This window comes from Cavia porcellus, unplaced genomic scaffold, assembly GCF_034190915.1.
Source record: "Cavia porcellus strain 051 isolate PalLab524CR breed Dunkin Hartley unplaced genomic scaffold, mCavPor4.1 scaffold_12, whole genome shotgun sequence".
NCBI classification, from domain to species: Eukaryota; Metazoa; Chordata; class Mammalia; order Rodentia; family Caviidae; genus Cavia; species Cavia porcellus.
The window spans coordinates 54599012-54618468 of record NW_026947495.1 but is presented as its reverse complement, the minus strand read 5'-3'; the positions used below and the strand labels follow the sequence as shown (position 1 = coordinate 54618468).

At 35.5% G+C, this 19457-nt stretch overlaps 1 protein-coding gene across 7 annotated transcripts in view; it reads left to right on the top strand.

Annotated features, from left to right (window-relative positions):
* Positions 1-19457, top strand: part of Scn1a (sodium voltage-gated channel alpha subunit 1) — a 140983-nt gene that overhangs the window by 63878 nt on the left and 57648 nt on the right. The window lies entirely within an intron of this gene.

The window sequence follows — 19457 nt, the reverse complement described above, 5'->3', positions numbered from 1 at the left end:
CCTATACCTCAAAATAAATTGATTATAACATATGGTGCTGTCCCAAGTACACCATAGACACATTAAAAATAAGTGTGAGGTATATGCAGCTATATTAATGAATTAAATTCTCATCAGAGATTATTATTATTACTATTATCATTATTATTGTTTTGGTACCGGAAATCAAATTCAGGACCTTGTGCTTGCCAGGCAGGTGCCTGAGCCACTGAGCTATCTTCCCTGCCCCTCTCCTCAGAGATTATAATTATTGTACAATTTTATGTACTTTTTGGACTTGGAAATCTTGAAATTATCATGTATTTAGATGTCAGAAATATTAGTATTAATTTTATGGGAATAAAATGGATACTATACAGATTTCCGATTTCTTTATAATGTTATAAATAATAAATCAATTAATTTATTGAGGAAACATTTTCCCTTGTAGAAAAATTGTAAACTACAATTTTGCAAATTATTTACCTTTGGATAAAAATATAATGGTGTTTGATCTTTGGGTAGAAATGTATTGCTTTTGGTAAGAATTAACAAAATTATAATGCACTGAAGAACCTACAAATATTATTTGATTGCATGCAATCTCTGTACATATGCTTGAAATAATACTTTTTCGTTAAGTACTCAATCTTTATTATCCCCACTATTCCACCAAACTAAACAGAAAAAACAGGAAAGGATAAATAAAATGATTTTGTATTGATATTTATTAAATGTACAACCACTTAATTTTTAACATTTTATTATCGTTTCACCAGACACAGTACATTTGTGAAGTCTTGTTTGAAGAGCAGGAAAACAATTTTATAATTAAGCAAATAGAAGTTTTAATTAGCTATGGGCCTCAAAATTCCCCTAAAACTTTTAGGAAATGTTACTGATATCCAGTTTTGTATGTAGTTTGTCTTTGTCAAATGCATAGAAAAATTCAGTAATTTTTTCTGAGGAATTCAGAGTTTTGCAAATCTCTTCTGCTTGACTGCTATAAATTCTGAGACAAAAGCCTCATAAAAAGATGACTATCCTGATGTTTACAGGATTTTTTTTCGTCAGGATATAATCAGATTAAGAATGACACTTGTTTCGTTTATTAAAGCTGATCTGCCCAATCTACAGTAGTAAAGGAAGAGACAAAGAACTATTTTCTATGGATTTAATTTTCTTTTATTTATCTTAGTTGGTTAAAGAGATTCTCTCATAATTGCCATTTAAATTGGGGCAAATTTGTATTTTGTCATTAAATTAATTATTTGAAAATTATTACTATGAGAGCTGAAAAACCAAAGTTTAAATTAAGCAAATTCTGAGGCTTTTCTTGGTGTACAGAATTGAAAATGCATGCCTGCACTCCTGCACTCTGTGAAGTTGAGACAAAGTCTCTGAAGTTCCAGCCTAGCATGAAAAACTTAGTGAGATACGGTCTCGGATTTTTTAAAAAATTATGTTTGAAGAGGCTGAGGATGTAAGTTCTCCAGCTCAGTTCCTAGAAATGCAAAAACAATTTTTAAAACTGTATTTTAAATCATTTTGTTATGGAAGTGAAGACTCTGATATGTTCAAAAGTAAAGGCATTCTCACTCTGGGTATGTTACTTAATTCATAGCCACTGGACATACCCAATATCTTCAGAGGCCCCTTTTATGATGTTTAGTGGGCTCCATCCTCAGTAAATAGACTCCCATACCTCATTCTTAGATAGTAATCACCATATAAAAATTATTATATTCACCCGAAATCAACTCCTTCGTCATGCACAATTGAAATCTAGCAGCCCAGTTTCTATTCTGTATCCTTGTTTGTAAAATGCTCCTAGAAAAACCAAACTAATGCATGTTAACAAGGATAGAATTCTTCACATGGAAACCAGAACATCCAATCAATCTTTTCCGTTAAATTAAAGACCTTTCAGATTAATGAAAGGTATTCTCTTCAGGAGAAATTCCTCAAAGACATAGTGCATGTTTGGCTTATAATGAATTATATGTAAAAAAAGGATACAAAGGCAGAAAGAAAGCAAAATTATACAAACTTCTAAAAAATGTGTTGTTTTATGAAACTGAGAGTTAGTCAGTCAGTTGCCTTTAACATTTAAACTTGCTCTAACATGATCCATCCTTAATTTTCTTATTTGAACTTGCCTCTAACATGATCAATCCTTAATTTCCTTATATAAACTTGCCTTTAACATGATCTATCCTCAATTTTACGTGCACATTGTGTGAGAAAGAAAAAGCATTGCAATATTTTAATTTAAATCAAGATGTGAAAGTAGAACAACCTGATAAGAAAAACATTCTGATCAGGAGGAAGTTTGCCTCGGAGTAAGGTACTTCTTTTGCTTTCTCATTGGGTTGACAGTAAGCAAATCCTCAAATGTAAGTCATTTAACAGCAAAGCAGGTGAAACTTCTTGTAATGCTGAAATACTAAATACTAATATGATGTCCTTTAGATCAAATTTTCCTTTCTGTTCATTTTTTGTTTTAAAATTTTTTGCATTATCTGTGTACTGTTTTTTATTAATTTTTTTCATAATTGAATTATTTTAATAATGAAGAATCATAAATTCTCAATAAATTTTTATGGTTAAGATTGTAGTTATTTAAGGGAATTCTCTACTTCTTAAGAAATAATGTCTTTTAAATTTTGTCAAGTAATTTCTTTTTTTCTTTTTCTTTATTTTTTTTTTTTTTTGAGGCAGGATCTCACTATGCAGTTCAGTTGGCTTTGAACCCACTTTGTAATCCAAGCTGGTTTCGAGCTTGCAACAATCCTAACTCAGCCTTCCGAGTGCAGGGATTACAGGCATATACCGCCACACCTGGCTGGACTAATTTTATTTTAGTGGTGAATATCTGAGATTGGTAAAGCAGTTCTCAATTAAATAATTCAGTACACACACATAATATTCCAGAATAATTACAGGGTCTAATGGTGCAAATATCAGTAGGGAAATTCTACATAGAATAAGATTTTACCATCATTTCCAATATCTGTAGTGTGAACTTATCCAAAGTGTGTTTGTTAAATGCACACATCCAGCTAAACATATAACATCCTTAAGGTTGAGCTACAACACAACAATTAATGTGTCTTTTGCATCAATATATAAAGCATCTAGTTTCTCTCTTAATAATATATAGAATAAAACCATAATGATTACTTTAACTTCTTTGTTTTGCTATAACATAGTATCCAAGATCATATAATTTATACTGAGCAAAAATTTATTGATTCACAATTATAAAGACTGAAAAGTCCAAGATTGAGAGGCTGGTACAAGGGTAAACCTTGTGGTCATTTGTGTGATGCAAGGCAGAGAAATGCAAAAGAACAAGAGGGGTCAAAATTTACCCTGCATAGCGGCCTCAGTCTCAACCAGAGGAAGCCCTTATAGCCTAATATCCTCTAACAGTCACCACCTCTTTCTCCGTAGCAATGACAATTAAATTTCAAGAGGAGTTTTGCAAGAGACAAGCATTCAAACAACAGCAGGAATGATGAAAAAAATGGTTTCATAACCCATTCTTTATGTTATATTTTTGGTTAAAGTGCAATGGTGTGCACACAAAGGAATTTATGTAAGTAGAAATAGCATAACACACTGAAAGTGTCTCTGATCTTTTACAAAGACAATGTCAGTGTGCTTATAAAATGCCACTGCTGGTGGTGGATTTTCTTATGACATATGCCCACATATTTTTATCTTCTTTGTCCCAGTTTCAAATTATATAATATTCAAACATTCTACTAAAATTGTTAAAAGTATTTTAAACCAAGATCAGCGATTATAGTAATGACTGAAGAAATAGTAATAACTATCATCGAAGCCTTTCCTTATACGTGGAGGCATTAGGAGCTTCACAGACACTCAGATGTTTTAAACCTTCAGAAGCCCAAGGTCAGTACAAAAGGATGAAAAAGATAACATGCCTTTCATAATACAGTCATAGAATGTATCATATGATGTTTGCTCTGATCCAGTGGTCTTCAGAACAGGATTCCAAGTAGGATTCCGTTTGTTTGTTTTGCTCCGTAAAAAGACACCTTTTAGCTTATGAACACAGCTTTTTTTTCCTTACAGTATTTTTTTCACAGTTTTCTTTTCATAGTGTGGGTTGATGTATCATTTGGCTATATATGCAAATTCTTTGCCTACGCCTTATTACAGAACATTTCTCCTTTCTCATGTTCTCAAAATTTCAGATGACTCATTAGTACCATGGGAAGAAATATCCTTTCGACAATGTGGCAGTTTACTGGAAATAGAATGAGATATTTTAGATCTGTGGCAAAAATGGATGTGTATTAATTATGGAATGCAGATATGTACTCATTTAAAAATTGTGCTTTGTCCTTGATTGTCTTATGAGCAATTAAAAAAAAAACTATGTCTTCCATCATCTGCCCTAGGAAGATGTGTGCTCCTCTGCCCCAAAGCTACATGAGAAGTCTTTCTTGAGGGACTTCAAATTCAGGTTCATATCTGGCTTGTCATTGCTTTAGGGGCTTTAGCTGTAATATTAGGATGGAGGTCTGTGTTACGTTTTTAACTGACACTATGGAGCTTTTCCATGCAAATGTAATTTAAGAGAAAATCGGAAAGATAGATGATGATCAAAAGCTTCTCAGGACATGAACTGTCACATGGACAGGCTCTGGTTTACAACTGTTCTTTGCATCTCAGCTTTCATAAAACGACCAATCACCGGGTCTCTGACATCCCAAGCCTTTTAGATGGCTTGCAACTCTTCCTCCTCCTCACTCATTATTTTTCCTCTATGCTGCCTCTTTCTTTGCCACCTCCAGTCTCTGCTTCTGAAACAGTCTCAAGGTGATGATGTTAGTAAAGAAAATATATTTAATATTTATTGGTTATGTGTTGTATTAGTAAGATACCTTTCCAAATAAAGTGACCAAAACCTAACTACTTTTGAGGGAAAAGAGAAAGAAGGACATAGACAGAGGGAGAAATAGAAGAAGAGAGATAAAGAGAGAGGAAAAGAAAGAGGAGCACGAGTGGGCTCAGTCTAGTTTTAATGTAAACGATCCATACTTAAAGCAGCATAATCAGCACTGTTCTTATTTTGGCTCTATGTTTACTTGTGGTGACATAATTTATAGGCAGGCTTTCCCACAAGGTGCCATCAGCAGCACTAAGCTAATATCCTACAGCCTAAAATATCCCAGGAAAAAAAAGTTTATGTTCTCTTTAAAAGGTGGGTCAAGGGTTTGGGCTATAGCTCAGTGGTGCAACACTGTGAGTACTGTGTGAGGTACTGAGTTTGAGTCTTGATACCCAAAATAAGTAAGTAGATAAATACTTTATTAAAAGTCCTAAAATTGCATCTAATTAATTCATGGGGTCTCCTCTGAGCCAATGACTGTGGCCAAAGGTATGTAATGATCTATTTGGCCAAGTTAGGGTCATGTGTTGACCCATATTGCTAAGGGTTGGGTCAGTTTCATCCAGCCCACATCAGAAGACAATGGAGCAGAGACTTTCTCTAAAGTCATGAGAATGGTGAGGGCTGAAACAGACATTATCCTAGGTTGGGAAAAATAATGGTTATTTACTTAGGATACTAAAGTTCCTTTAAAGTCCACATATCCTTTCAAAATAGCTCTTTCTTTATTTAAAAATCATGAAACATAAGTTTATATTTTGACTAAGACCTCATGGCCATGATGTAAGATGTTAACTTTGAAACCAGATCTGCGAGTGCATGGCTGTGATGCTTTCCGGTTGTAATTGTAGCTCTGTGATACCACTGGAAACAAAAATCAGAAATAGACTCTAAATAAACCCATAGCTTCTAATCCTACCCCTCTATGACTGTCATTTTATAGGACATGAGTCTGATCGCCAAGCTGGCAGTGTTTCCCAAACCCCAACAGCTCACTTCATTGTTTGAGAATCTCCTACCTGTGCAGAAACTAAAATCTTAATAAATGATAACAGTTTTCAAAAAGTATTAAAGAAGGAAATTCAGTAAGGCTCTGTAAAGAAATGACTGAAGACTTAAAGGAGAGGAAAAGAAAATAGCATATGAAAGTCATATAATAGAGTTGTACTATGACACGGAAGCACAGAATACGAGGACGTTAGGAATGTGGGCCTGGGGCTAAGTGCACATTTTAATACATCTCGAGGATTTAATGCTTATTTTCAAATGAAATGAATTCTCTGGAAGGCTTTGACTATAGAAGAAAATGGTCCTCTTCACACTGTTACAAATCACTCAAAGTCTTCTATGGAGAACACAATGAACTAATCGAGAAAAGAAAAGTAAGTTGGGAATCTTCACAGAAGCTTGTTCTAACCTTACAAGAATGAAGTTAGAGAATAATAGATAGAATCACAATACAATTTCTAGGTATAAAGTTTAAGTACCAGACAGGAGAAAACTGATGGAATCATTTTCTGAGATTTGAAATTTGGGAGGAAAGAAACTGAACTTGAAAATTCCATTTTATAAATAAGCCCACTATGAGAAATGCTTCTCAGTGTGTGGGTTAACAGAGACACATTTTTAAATATAGTAACCATGATATTTATGTGACAACTTAAAATTCACTATCTGCACGGATATGTTTTATTTTTCTTTGTCCTTAAAATCACATTAACTAAGTTTGATATCTTTATAATCATTTCATTGAGATGATCAAAGGGGAATAATTTGCTCTTGGTTCTCTCAGAGACATTTTATACCAAGGAAAATTAACCAGCCATATAATAGTATACCACCATGGTTTATACCAATAATACAGGACTGGAAAAATTATTCCAGATTTTTTTTTTTACTGATTTTTTTTTACTGATTTCTCTATTCTGCTGAGGTAGAGATCAGAGTGTCCACACCCCTGGCTGGTGAAACTCTAGCATGACACCTGCTATGGGGTTATCTGTCCACTGGCCCACCTGGGTAAAGCAGAGACAAACAATTTACAGACTTTCCTCTGAGTACAGATTCTGCTTTTTAAGAGATTATAGCATAATTTTTAAAACACTAATGAGCCATGGAGCCCACTGATCTGTTTTGTTGGACTTATACAATATTGTTTAAATACTTTTGAATACTTTTGAATACTTTCCACCCTTTATAAGTTAGTAGATATCACACACACAAATCACTCATAGTTTGGATTTCTCTTATAATATCAAATTTGGCATTCATGACTTGCCTGCCAAAAATTGGCAGGTACACACAGCCACCCAGCTTTTTGTGGGACTTTTAGTTTGTGATTTGTGGCTTAGAATTCATGTCTCAAACTACGTGAAACCATATGTGAAAGTTTGATGGGCCACAAATAAGCAAATGTATGCAGCTCTACTCTGGATTGTCCCTGGGCCACATGAGAAAATTGAATAACACTAGGAGAGAAAAATAAAGAAAGCCACATTCTCACATCAGAGTCAGTTAGAGAAACTACAGGAAAATTTTTATCCTCTGATGAGCTAGAAAAGGAGATAAATCTTTGCCTGAAGCCACAGGTTATAACAAGTGGGCAGGAAAATAGAGAAGTATTCCTATTGCTGGGACAATAGGACTTACTAGCAATTTAAAGGAGGAGAAGTTTAATTTGGCTGGAGATTTTCAGTCCATGATCATTTGGCTCATTTGAAACATTTGGATCATTTGAAACATCGTGGTGGAGTGTATGTATGGTAAAACGAAGATACTTAATTTGTGAACTGCTTAGAGATGGGAAAAGGTGGATCCGATGTATGGATGGCAGCTAGAGACAAATTTCTGTAGGCTGACTGTCAAGGATGTATCAAGGGGAGAGAGTTACGTCTGAGAGCTCAACTTAGAAGTCTACTATCATATTCAGAGCAACATATTTTTATATATGGTGATAAAGTTGCAAGTGCCATTAATTATGAATTAAATTTTATAAGGAATATATAGGGTTGGGTATGGAGTGCAATGGTTAAAAGGTTTCCTAGCATTTGCAAATAGACTTATTACCCAACGCCTTGAAAAAGATGGTAAAAGCAATAAATTTGGAGTCAGTCCTGTCATTTGACAATTTTTCTTTCTTTTTTATTAGCATATGTTTGTGGTTTATAACAAATTATCTTCATCATGGAGAATTGGCATAATCTCCCAGCAAGATTTAGATAAAATACAAAGTTAGAGCTTTTGTTTTTTTGTATTTGAAGCAACATAGTGTTTAGATAAGTAAAAATTAAGAAGATGGGTACATTTTAGAAAGGAAACCAGAAAATCATGACTTACTAAAGTCAATAACCATACTTGATTATTATAAACAAATAGCTATTATATAAATAGCTATTATTATAAATAAAAAGCTACAAATAGGTTTAGAGGCATGAAAAGGTTATTAGATTATAACAAGTACAATTTCATGAATATTAACCTCTGTAAAACCCATAATTTTCTTAGTGACTGTGCAGTTAAAATTTGAGAGGAAATATGTTAATTTACATATAAAACATATGTTCATTGGTTTTTTTAGGCAAAATAGGTGTACAGCCCTGTTACTGCAGAATCATCTGTGTTATTTATTTTTTAAAAGTACAGAACACTGAGCATCAAAATCCAACATTTCGAATTAGAATCACATCTCTTTCAGACTAGTGTCTTAATTTTCATTTCTTTAATGAAGTAACTGAATCACAGAAAAGTAAGATCTGGAATCTTATTGCTAGGAGACAGGAGACTCAGCTTTTAACCAGGCTTATGATTGCAGGGTGCACCTTCTTAACAAGAAATAAATCCTACCTACACTTTCCTAATGTTGTTTTCCAGATCATTAGGCTGCTGATTACTACTAGGGTGCATATCCGTTTTTCCATGTAACTAGCTTCTTGTCTTTTCTTTGAAACCCAGATATGATTTGTATCTAGCAAGTGTTGCTAAAGAGAGAGAAAGAATAAGGTAGCTGAACAAATAATGGTTGACGTCTAGTCATTGTTATTCAGTACATTAGACAATTGCCATTATGTGGCTACTGAGCACTTAAAATGTGGCACAATTGGAGTGTTACTCTGTGGTAGAATATTTACTTCACATATGCAAGGAAGGCCCCAGGTTCCATCTCTAGCACTGAGAAAAGAAAAAAAAAAACTCAGAGCTTATATTTAATTTAACTATGTACTTGAAGGACTGAAATCTCCAGTTTGAAATAAAGTTTAAAACAATGGCTACAGATTTAGAAAAGGCAGCTGGAAAATCATGGTTTATTAAACTCTGTGCCCACATATATAGGGCAAGTCTAAATTTGGAAGATCTAAAACTTTGTGTAAAAAAATGATGTAAAATTTCTCAATAATTTTAAATTTCACTCTCCAGTGATAAGGATAATGTTGCGTCATGATATTGGGTTAAATGAAATACTACTGTAATTTATTTTACTTCTTTCTTTTTTCTGTACTAGGAAAAAATTAATGCATGGCACTTAGGCAGTAGAAAGTTGAAAGTATATCTCTGATATCTTCACATTATATTCTTCACATTATATTTGTTTTGGACAGTGTTGGTCTGGATGAATCTCCACCAAGTTTTCTAAGTTTATGTCTGTTAGTATAGATAGCTGAGCATTCCTTAATTGGAAATTTCTTTTTTTGTTTTGTTTTGTACCAGAAATTGAACTCATGACCAGGCATTATGCTGCTGAGCTATAACCCTGCCCTGATAAATTTCTTACCTATCTTTGGCTTACATAATAACTTACACATCTTTGCTTTCTCTTGACAAGGCTATCACACAGAGGTTGGCAAATGTTGTATTAAAAAGTTAATACAGGGGCTGGGGATTTAGCTCAGTGGCATAAGCACCTGCCTTGCAAGCAGACAGTCGTGAGTTCGATCCCCGGTACCGATAAAAATGAAAAAGACAAAAAAAAAAACACAATTTTTTTAAATAAAAAGTTAATACATGTATTTTGAATTGAATTAACAGTCAAATCTAAAATTAGGTCCATGCTGCTTCTACATTGTATGTCATGATCATACATACTAAAAACTTATCAGATAGATGTTCTATAAATATTGCTTGATTTAGGTAACTGCACTGAAATAGATAATTTATAAGCTGGAACAACCCAAAATATGTAAATATTTTACTTCTACAAATACATCTATAAAGTGATTTTTATATATAAAATCTAACTTTCAGGTTCAATCCCTGGGCTATGTTTAAAAATCTATCATGTTTGAATCATTATTCACATGACAAGATAATGTCATGAATTTTACGTTCTGTTCCTTTGTAGAACTATAAAGAAAACATTTGCTCTTGCCTGTAACATGTGAACTGAAGCACAGGTTTTAAGAGTGACTGAATCCTACTAAACAATGCATTCTTGATTCCTGCAAATAAGTTCAGTCATGACAATATTCATATCAATCTTGGGGGGTAAAGAGAACCCCAGGTCAATGTAGATGTGCCCAAATCTGCCTATTTCCCTTCTCCCCCAATTTGAATTGTTTCATTTGTATCAAAGCCATTTAATGCAATAAAAACAATCCTGAGGAGTTTTATTGATGAAATTTTTGTTGAACTAAGGAGATTTAAAAGATGTTAAGATATCTCACTACAGCATCATCCAAGGCATTCTTTCCAAAAGTAGAAAATGATACTCAATTTAAAATTTCATAAATCTTATTTTGTTTGAAACTACACATTTTCTTACAGTTCAAGATATAGTCTTGGCTAGTCTTTGGCTTTTCCCCTTTTGGATTTCTTTCTTTTGCGGGAAATAGGGGAAGACAAATGTCTGTTATTTGAAAATTCTGGTGCTACTTATTTGTTACATGTAAATGTTACTTGCTTTTGATGTTCCTTATTCCTCACTATCATCAACAGCACTATTAAGAGAAACGTACATGTGAGAAACAGCATCAGATCAGGTGTAAATAATACATAAAAAGCCCCAAATGGGACTTACTAATACAAATACAATTTAAAATTCTTACTAATGTAACTTACTAATATAAATACATTTAAAATTCTAAAATATGTTTTTGCTTTATTGCAAGACTATTAAAAAATACTATTGATAAATACTATAGAGTGACATGCATGATGTTTTTATGTAAGCATATATGTTTCAAACTGAGATAATCAGAATATTAGCAGAAAACATTCTATGAAAATGGCCCTTAATTGTGGCAATATTATCATGTTTCTGGGTAGCTCTAACAAAAAAAAAAAAAAAAAAAAAAAAAAAACTTTGCCCATCTGTATTTTTTGTGAAAAATTAAAACAGAACAAACATTATTGTGCAATAAAAACCCACTAGTTCACTTATAAATTCAAACTTCAAGCATTTGCATACTACAAACAAATCTCACAAATATCAAATTATAAAATAATCTGAACACACTTGGAAATATATGCCATGTATTTACATAAATAATTGCAATACATCCTAAAATCAGTAGAAACTTCCACCTAAGATTTGAGCAAATAAGAATGTTGTCCATTTTCCTTTAACTTTTATTTCAAAGGGTTGATTTTTCCATCACAAAATTTTAAATTTAGAATTACTTGGCAACAATAAGGGTGCTGTGTTTTCATTAGATTCATTTTGCAGAACCCTTATTGAGCCCCTCACTTTCAGGTTTCTCTTATTGTTTTATCTCTCAGAACAAAATGTTTCTTGTCCCCCACCCACTTTTCTCTGGGTGCTCCGGCTCTGCCTTTTGCTTTTCCACACTATCTTCCTCTTATCTTCTTCTTTGTTTCCTTCTTTCTTCCTCTGTCTGTCTCTTTCTGTCTCTGTCTCTGTCTCTCTTTCTTTCCTCTGTTCATGGTTTGCACTCTCCTTTGAGTGAGAAAGCAACTAGAAAAAGGGCTAAGAATAACATCTGAGATCACTTATCTGAAACTTTTGTTTTCTCTTTGAACAAGACTTTTAAGTCTTCTGTGGGTTCACAAGAGCATTTGCATGGTTGCTCAGACTCAGTGACAGATCCCCAGCCTTGAGTCAGGTGTGATGTGTCCAGAGTCTAGGTCTGCTACTTTGATAGCTGATGGAGTTGACAGAATCTTGGTGTATGGTTCTTCCAAAGTTGGTCCTAGGGAAGGAGATGATGAAGGAAGAGACTTTACCAATATTAAATCTCTGAGGTGGAAGGTAAGATTTCCCTTCTGTTTAGCCTGAGCTTCCATTAGCTGTTGAAAAGTCTGCTGGAATTTATTTAGCCAGTGAGGTATCATATTTTAGTGCGAGATCTGTTTCTCTATCAAAAAGAAAATCCTAAGTGAGAAAAGGGCATGCATTAAGCATTTCCAATGGACTGAAGCATAGGCTTTGAGGTGTATTTCTTACTTGATAAGAGCTAACGGTAGTAAATGAGGCCATGAGAGGTGAATGTCTTGAGCCATTTTATGAAGATATCTATTTAGGGTCGTATTCATTTTTCTACCTTTCCTGATGATTGTGGCTTCCATGCACAATGGAGATGACAGGGAATGCCCAGTGCCTGAGAAGCACCCTGTGTGACTGTTGCTTTAAAGGAAGGCCATTATCACTATAACCAAATCTTGGGTTATTCCTATGACCGAAACTTTTGCCACTTCTTGTATTTTGTTGTTGTTGTTGTTGTTGTTGTTGTACAAAGAAAGCCCTCAACTCAGTTCATGAAAGTATCCAGACAAGTAGGTATTGGATCCCCTTACACTTTGCCATATAAGTAAAATCGAGCTGCCAATCTTCTCCAGGGCTTTTACCATGTCTCTGGATGCCTGGGGAGACCATGGTGCCATGAAGAAGATTACTGTTTTGGCAGAAGTCACATGTCTTAACTATCTGTTGTACTGTCTAAGAAAAATCTCTTTCCTATGAATAACCCTGAGGCCATCTGGTTGGTCTCGTTTCTCCCCAAGTGAAAGTTTTAACATGGAGACTTAGTTTTCCATTGACTAGCACCAGGGAAGAACAGTTTATCATCACCTGATTTTAACCAGGCTGGTGGGAGAAACTGACACTTACGGAAGAGAGTCCATTTGATTTCTTGTTGAGAATATTTGGGTCAAATAAAATTAAGAGATCCTTCCCACATCAAAGGAGCCTTAAAGCAGCTTTTTTATTGAAGCTGCATCAGCCACTTGATTACCTTGAAATATTTTCTCATCTCCTTTTTGGTGCCCTCTACAGTGAATTACTATCACTTGGAGAGCATACAGACAGATGATAAAACTTCATCTATCTCCTGATGGTCCTTAATGGACAATCCATTGGCTGTCAGATAATTTCTTTCTTTCCATATGGCTGTGTGGGTATGCAATGCTAGGAAAGCATACTTTGAATCTGTATAAATGTCAGCTTTTTGTCCTTTACTAAATTGTAAAGTCCTGATAGAGTTATGAGTCCTCGTAGCTAAACCTTCCTTGGGACCACAAATTCACAATGGCTAATTTTGTATACATCCCTAAGGAATAAATGGAGATTTAGGATTATTGGTATCAACCTTTTGAGATTTCCATTATCTTTATTGGGAGAACCGTCCTCTCCCACCCACTAAAACCAAAACCACTAAGATTAAAAGACACTCCAGGCAAGATCCCTCTTAGCATAAGATCACCTCCACCCTTGTGCGTCATCTAATAATCCCCCTGTAAAATTCCCTTCTCCATCAGTAAATGCCAAGGTTCTGGCTGCCTGGCCTTCTGTTCCTCATGAACAATTGGTCATTCCAGATCCCTGCTGTACTGATATTGTTTCTTGCCCTTTCTTTGTTTCCTTATCTCTCTCTCTCCTCTCTCTCTCTCTCTCTCTCTCTCTCTCTCTCTCTCTCTCTCTCTCACCATGGTCCATAATGGGCTCACTGCAGGGTTTCCCAATAAGCACTAATCCCATGGGCAAGTGAAGAACTTTCAAGCATCAGATAGTCACCAATGCCTACCTGCCTTGCTTGTCCCATTTTCCATGAAGAAAATGTCATCACAGAAGATGGTCAAATCAGGATCAGTAGCAATATATCTATCAAGCCTTCTCTGGCTGTGTACATGTGGAAAACTACTTGTCCACAGTCAAGTCTTTTGGCTTCAATTTTCTCTTTTTTTCATAGGAAGGTAGCAGGGTTTAAGGACGAGCATGTCTTTATTTGAATGGCTAGGCCTTCTAAAAGTAAAACCTGGTGTTTAAGAACTCAGTTGTCTGATAGACATAGGCTCCCTTAGGAAGAAAAAAGTCCTGCCACATTGTAGGATATATATACAGTGAGATCTTTGCCTAAAGTCAGTTTGGATATCTCTGATACCAGGAGAGTTATGGCATGCAGCTCTAAAGCAGGCAGGTCATCCTTTATACCACATATAATTCATGACTCAAATACCCTACAGGCTTTTGAGCAAGTGACTTCCTTGATCCTTTATAAGCACTCCCAAAGCCATACCCCACCTTTCATCAACATATAAATGGATGTTTAAGCATTTGGAATGTAGTTTGGGAATCAGGGACCCAGGTTAAAATATGAGTATCTGCCTTTTGAGGTTCCTTTATAAAGTGACAGATGGGTCATGTGATCTCACCATATTGTGGTATCCAAAGATGACAAAACCTGAAACTTCTAGGACTAGAAGCACCTATGGTTATAGGGAGGAAAACATTGCTTTAATTCTCTCTTCCCCCAGTCCATTAGATATGATAAGCCGCTAGTATTTTACTCAAGATATAAAGCTGTGTGTTAGACTTAGAGACCCTATAACCTCTGTCTACTAGAAATTTCAGTCGAACATGGTTGCCTTAGCTAGCAAGTGCTTCTAAAGGGGGCACATAACCAGAGTGTCATCTATATATTACAAGGCTGTGGCTTGGGAAAATTTAAAATATGCCTAATAGTGGAAAAGCACTTGTGCAAAAAGATGAAGACTGTCTCTGGACCCTTGAGGAAGTATAGTCCAAGTCAGTTAAGAGCCTGTTCATGAGGATTTTCAAAGGTGAAAAGAAACTGGGTATCTGTGTGTAAAGGAATACAAAAGAAGGCATCCTTTAAATCTAACTGAAAACCAACCAACATCTGGGGTCTGAGAAAAGAGCATGTACTAGTTAGATAGTAACAGGTGCATTAGCAGTACTAATTTGAGGCCCTGTACCAACTTCTACAGTGAGTTTTTGAACTCCCAAAATTCAGTGTTGCAAGGACAGTAAGAGGTCTAAGTTCCTCTTCTAACTTTAGGCCTTAGAAGTGTTGTCTCTGGTGAGAAAAGAACAGTAGGATCTTTGAGATGTATTTGCACCACAATGGCTTTTATTGTTCTTTCTGTTTCTATTTTACTGTTCTTCCTATTTCTAAGAGTTGTCCATACTTTAGAGTTTATTTCTGTCTCCACAAGGGAGACACAGCAAACACGACCTAGGTACATGCATGTTACATCTTTATGCAAGATAAGGTATCTCTGCTCAGGAGCAAAGCTGAACTTTCAGGCATAATCAAAAAGGATTGAGGGAAGAGAAAGCCATCCTGTTCCCAGTCTAAGGATTGTGAGAAATGTTGAATTATCTCTTCTCCTGTGACTCCTTTTAAGGAAGTATGGTGGTTTGGAGGAAGACCAAGGTTGAAAAGAATTTAGAGACTTGCCAGTAATAGACTGGTCTGTTTTCCCTCCATATACATGATTAACCAGGGCTCCTCCATGGAGATGACAATTTGGCCAAAGGGAGAAAGCAGAGAGTGCACTGGGGCCCTTCAGCCTTGCTGGCTCGGCTGGTAAGATGGGTCTGAGCCCTGGGACTTCCGTCTCATGAGACAGTCCAACTTCCAGCAGTCACCTTTTCGATCAGGGTGTGGCTCAAGGGGTCTTTGAGAGATGTTGTGTGTGTGTGTTGGGTGGGGGGTTAGAAACCTCACCCTTAGGATCTGAAAGGAAAGGTGGGGAAATTTCAGATTCAGTAATGGTAGATGCAGCCAATTGTGTCTTAAAGGCCTTATGTGTCTGTTTTTCCTGTGGCTTTCATTTACATCTAGAACACAAGTAAGGATTATCTCAACGCAAATAAAGTCAGAACATAACGTTATTCTCACAATTTGCCTTCTCTCTTACAGTACAATTCTAGTTATGAAATAGTATCATAATCAATACTTCTCTCTGCATTCCATTTTTCCTCTATGGGTAGGCAGCCCATGCATGGATGCAGAAAAACTGTTAAACAGCACTTTCTCAATACAAGTGAGTCAAGCAATTTCCAGTGCTTAAGAATACATTCCAAAGGAATACGAGAATCCAACAACTAATTCTTCATTTGAAACACAAGAGAAAAATTTCGCATAATCTTTTAATCTCGACTCAAGGCATCCCCCAAGGTGAGCTGCTCAAGAGCAAGTGGCTGCCTTCTGCAGAATGAGCACAAGATTGGTCAGGCTGGACTAGTCACTCATCGACTTGCTCCTCTACCTTTAAGAAACTAATACCTCTAACTCCAACATACATTCTCAAAAGGAAAAGCTACAATTATTTCTAGCTGCAATAATCATTTTAAAGAAGGAAGCATTTATAGCAAAATTAAATCAATAATCAAGATACTTAAAGAACTGCTTTCTAATTCTTTGGAAGAGAGTGAGGAAAAAGATCAAAGGGCAAATTGAAAGTGGTTGGAGCACTTTGCAGTCTCTCCCTTTCCCCCTCCCTCTCTTCTCTTTTCCTTTCCTCTCCTCTCCTTCGCCTGGCTTTCATCAATTATGGGTGTAGAGGAAGAAAAATACTTTCTTCTTTTTTTTTAATTTTATTTAAGGAGAAAAGAAAAAAAAAGCAGAGAAAGGGTACAAGTTATACAGATTTACAGAAAAAAAAATAAACAGTAGGAAATCACTAGTTCATGGATTACATATTGTCATCTTAGAAATAATTGTTCAAGTCACAAAATTAAAGCTTGTAAAGTGGACATTCCAACAATGATACTGCAAACAGTTCTGTTCAGTGATCCAATAAAACTCTGTGATATCATTTCCTATCTTATACACTTAAATATACATGCAGTTATATAGTTTAGAGCACTTTCTTTTCCTCTCTTTTGTACAATGACTATTACACATTTTGGGTTTCATTGCTCCCACGGTTCTTATTACTTTTTTGGAAGAGAGTAAAACCAAATGTGACATAACAGAACAGAATCGGTCAAGTCAAAAGGGTGGACATAATAGATAATGTAAAAACATAATACAAGGTGATCAACAATGGTTACCATAATGCCTCCCGCTATCTCTAATAGAATTGCCTATATCCTTAGTTATAATACGATTGAACAAAACAGTAAAGAATAAAACCGACAAAACCAAAACATTGGAGACATTGTAGGTCTTCAAAAGTAGATAAAAGTCAACGAGAATGGGCGTTATAATGAATCTCATTATCTTCTCAGCTGATGCCTAAACTTTCAAACCTGATACTATCCAGCAAAACAAAATAGGGGAACATCAGTCAAAAACAAGATGGTGAGAGTAATACAGGGCTTTAAATCGAGATAATGGAAAGTCAAAGTGGGTTGAAAAATACTTTCAGTAGTGTATAAGTCATGATTGCTAAACGATGGGTGCAGGAGGGGTTTTGTTGTTGTTTTGTTTTGTTTTTTGTTTGTTTGTTTTTTGCACCAGGGATCGGGGTGCAGGTTTTAATTTATAAGTTTCAGAAGTGTGTTGCAGATATAGAGAGTGAAACTGTAGAGTGGATTTTGAGTAAAATTTAGTTTTGTCTTGTTGCTAAAAGGATTGCCCCAGTGATTATATAGACAACACGATTGTCTTCGGCATTTCTTTGCTGTAGCGCCCAGGGCATGGTTTTTCCAAGACACTACTTTCCTGTATCTATTCCTGGAGAGAGAAAGAGTAAAAGAGAGTGAAACCCAGGAGTTTGGGAATTCGCCCTTAGACTGAATGTATTGCTCATTTAAAAGGACTTCCCTGTCTTCAGCATTAACAAATGTTTATTTCTTAAGAGCTCAATTTAAAAGTTCTTGGTTGTTGGGTATGAGGGAAAGGTTGAGACAGTTTAGAGTTTCTTTTTCTCTAATCTTTAGCAAAAACATTCCTCTAAAAACTGAAAGTACAAGGTGATAGGAAAAGGCCAGAAATGAAATCAGCAGAAGGAAATCTTTTCTTCTAGGTTGATGGTGAGTTATTAAGACAACTTGCCAATGAGCTGCGACCCTCACCCTGGAAAGCTGAGAATAGGGAGTCTCAAGAGCTAAGATTTCCTGCACACCCAAAATGAAACTGAGGCAGAGCAGACAGACTCAACATTTTCCTCTAGTGGGAGAATCAGACCAGGCTGTCCCAGAGAAACCTGTCCTCCACGTCTTAAGAATGGCTGGTGACCTGTTACCTCTTACTGGCAACAGAAGTCAGGTGATTTATTAATAAGCATGTATAGCTCCTAAATATAGACCAGATATCATAACAGGACTCATTTTACAGCATTTCATAAATTCACATTTTGGTTAATATAAAGTCCACTCCTGGATGCTCTAACATTATCCTTCCTTGGCACTATTGTCTAGCACATCAAACAGGTCTAACATTATTTTTTCCTAATGCTGTTGTCTAATGAGTCAAACAGATCAGTCAAGAAGAACCAATAAATTCAGCAACTATTATATCTAAATGCAGCATATCCAAAACAAGATCTTGCCTGTGAAAGCAAAATGTTCCATCAAAGAAACATCATTATCTTCCTATGTTCTCAACTTAAATTCATCATCATCTTAACAAAAATGATGCATAACAAAAGACAAGGCATAAAAATTCAAAGCATAAGCAATTGGCAAATACTTAAACAAGTCACAATCTGGAGTTTATGAAACAAAAGCTTACCTTCTTCCACTTATTTCACTGAGATTCTACATGATATAGGGGAATAAATGTAAATTTCCAAACTTCTAGCTGTCAAATAAGCCAAGTCCATGTTCCCCAATATCAAAGAATGAATTCTAAGGAACAATGAAAGGTAAGAGTAGGAAATATTTATTGAAAGAGAGACAGCACCTTAGAGACCAGAGGGGACCTGAAAAATGGATGGTCTCAGACCCCATTTTACAGAGTAGATTTATAAAGCAAAATCATGAGGTGGGTACACTGTGGGACAAAACCATGATCAACCAATAAGATTGCAACTTTAACTGCTTAGGTAACATTGATCCAATAGGGAAGCAGGTAAGGTAGCAAGTATACATGGAAAGAACAAAACCTTTTTAGGAAGAGATGAACCAGGGGGTTTCAGACACCCAGTAGGGCAACTGGTGCTAATGTTAATATGTTGTTTACTTCTAGGAGAGAATGTAAGCCTGATCATTTTGTCTTTATCTTGAGGACTGCCTCCAACAGATGCGCTTCTGACCATAGTTTAATATGTTCTCATCTTTTGCACTGAAATCCCTCGAAGACCTACCCCTATAATGTTTCTATCAAACTTAGCTATCTATAACACTGAGATTACATGCCTGTTCCACTACAGCTAGTGAGATTCTTTGAGTGTACATGCCTTGCTATAT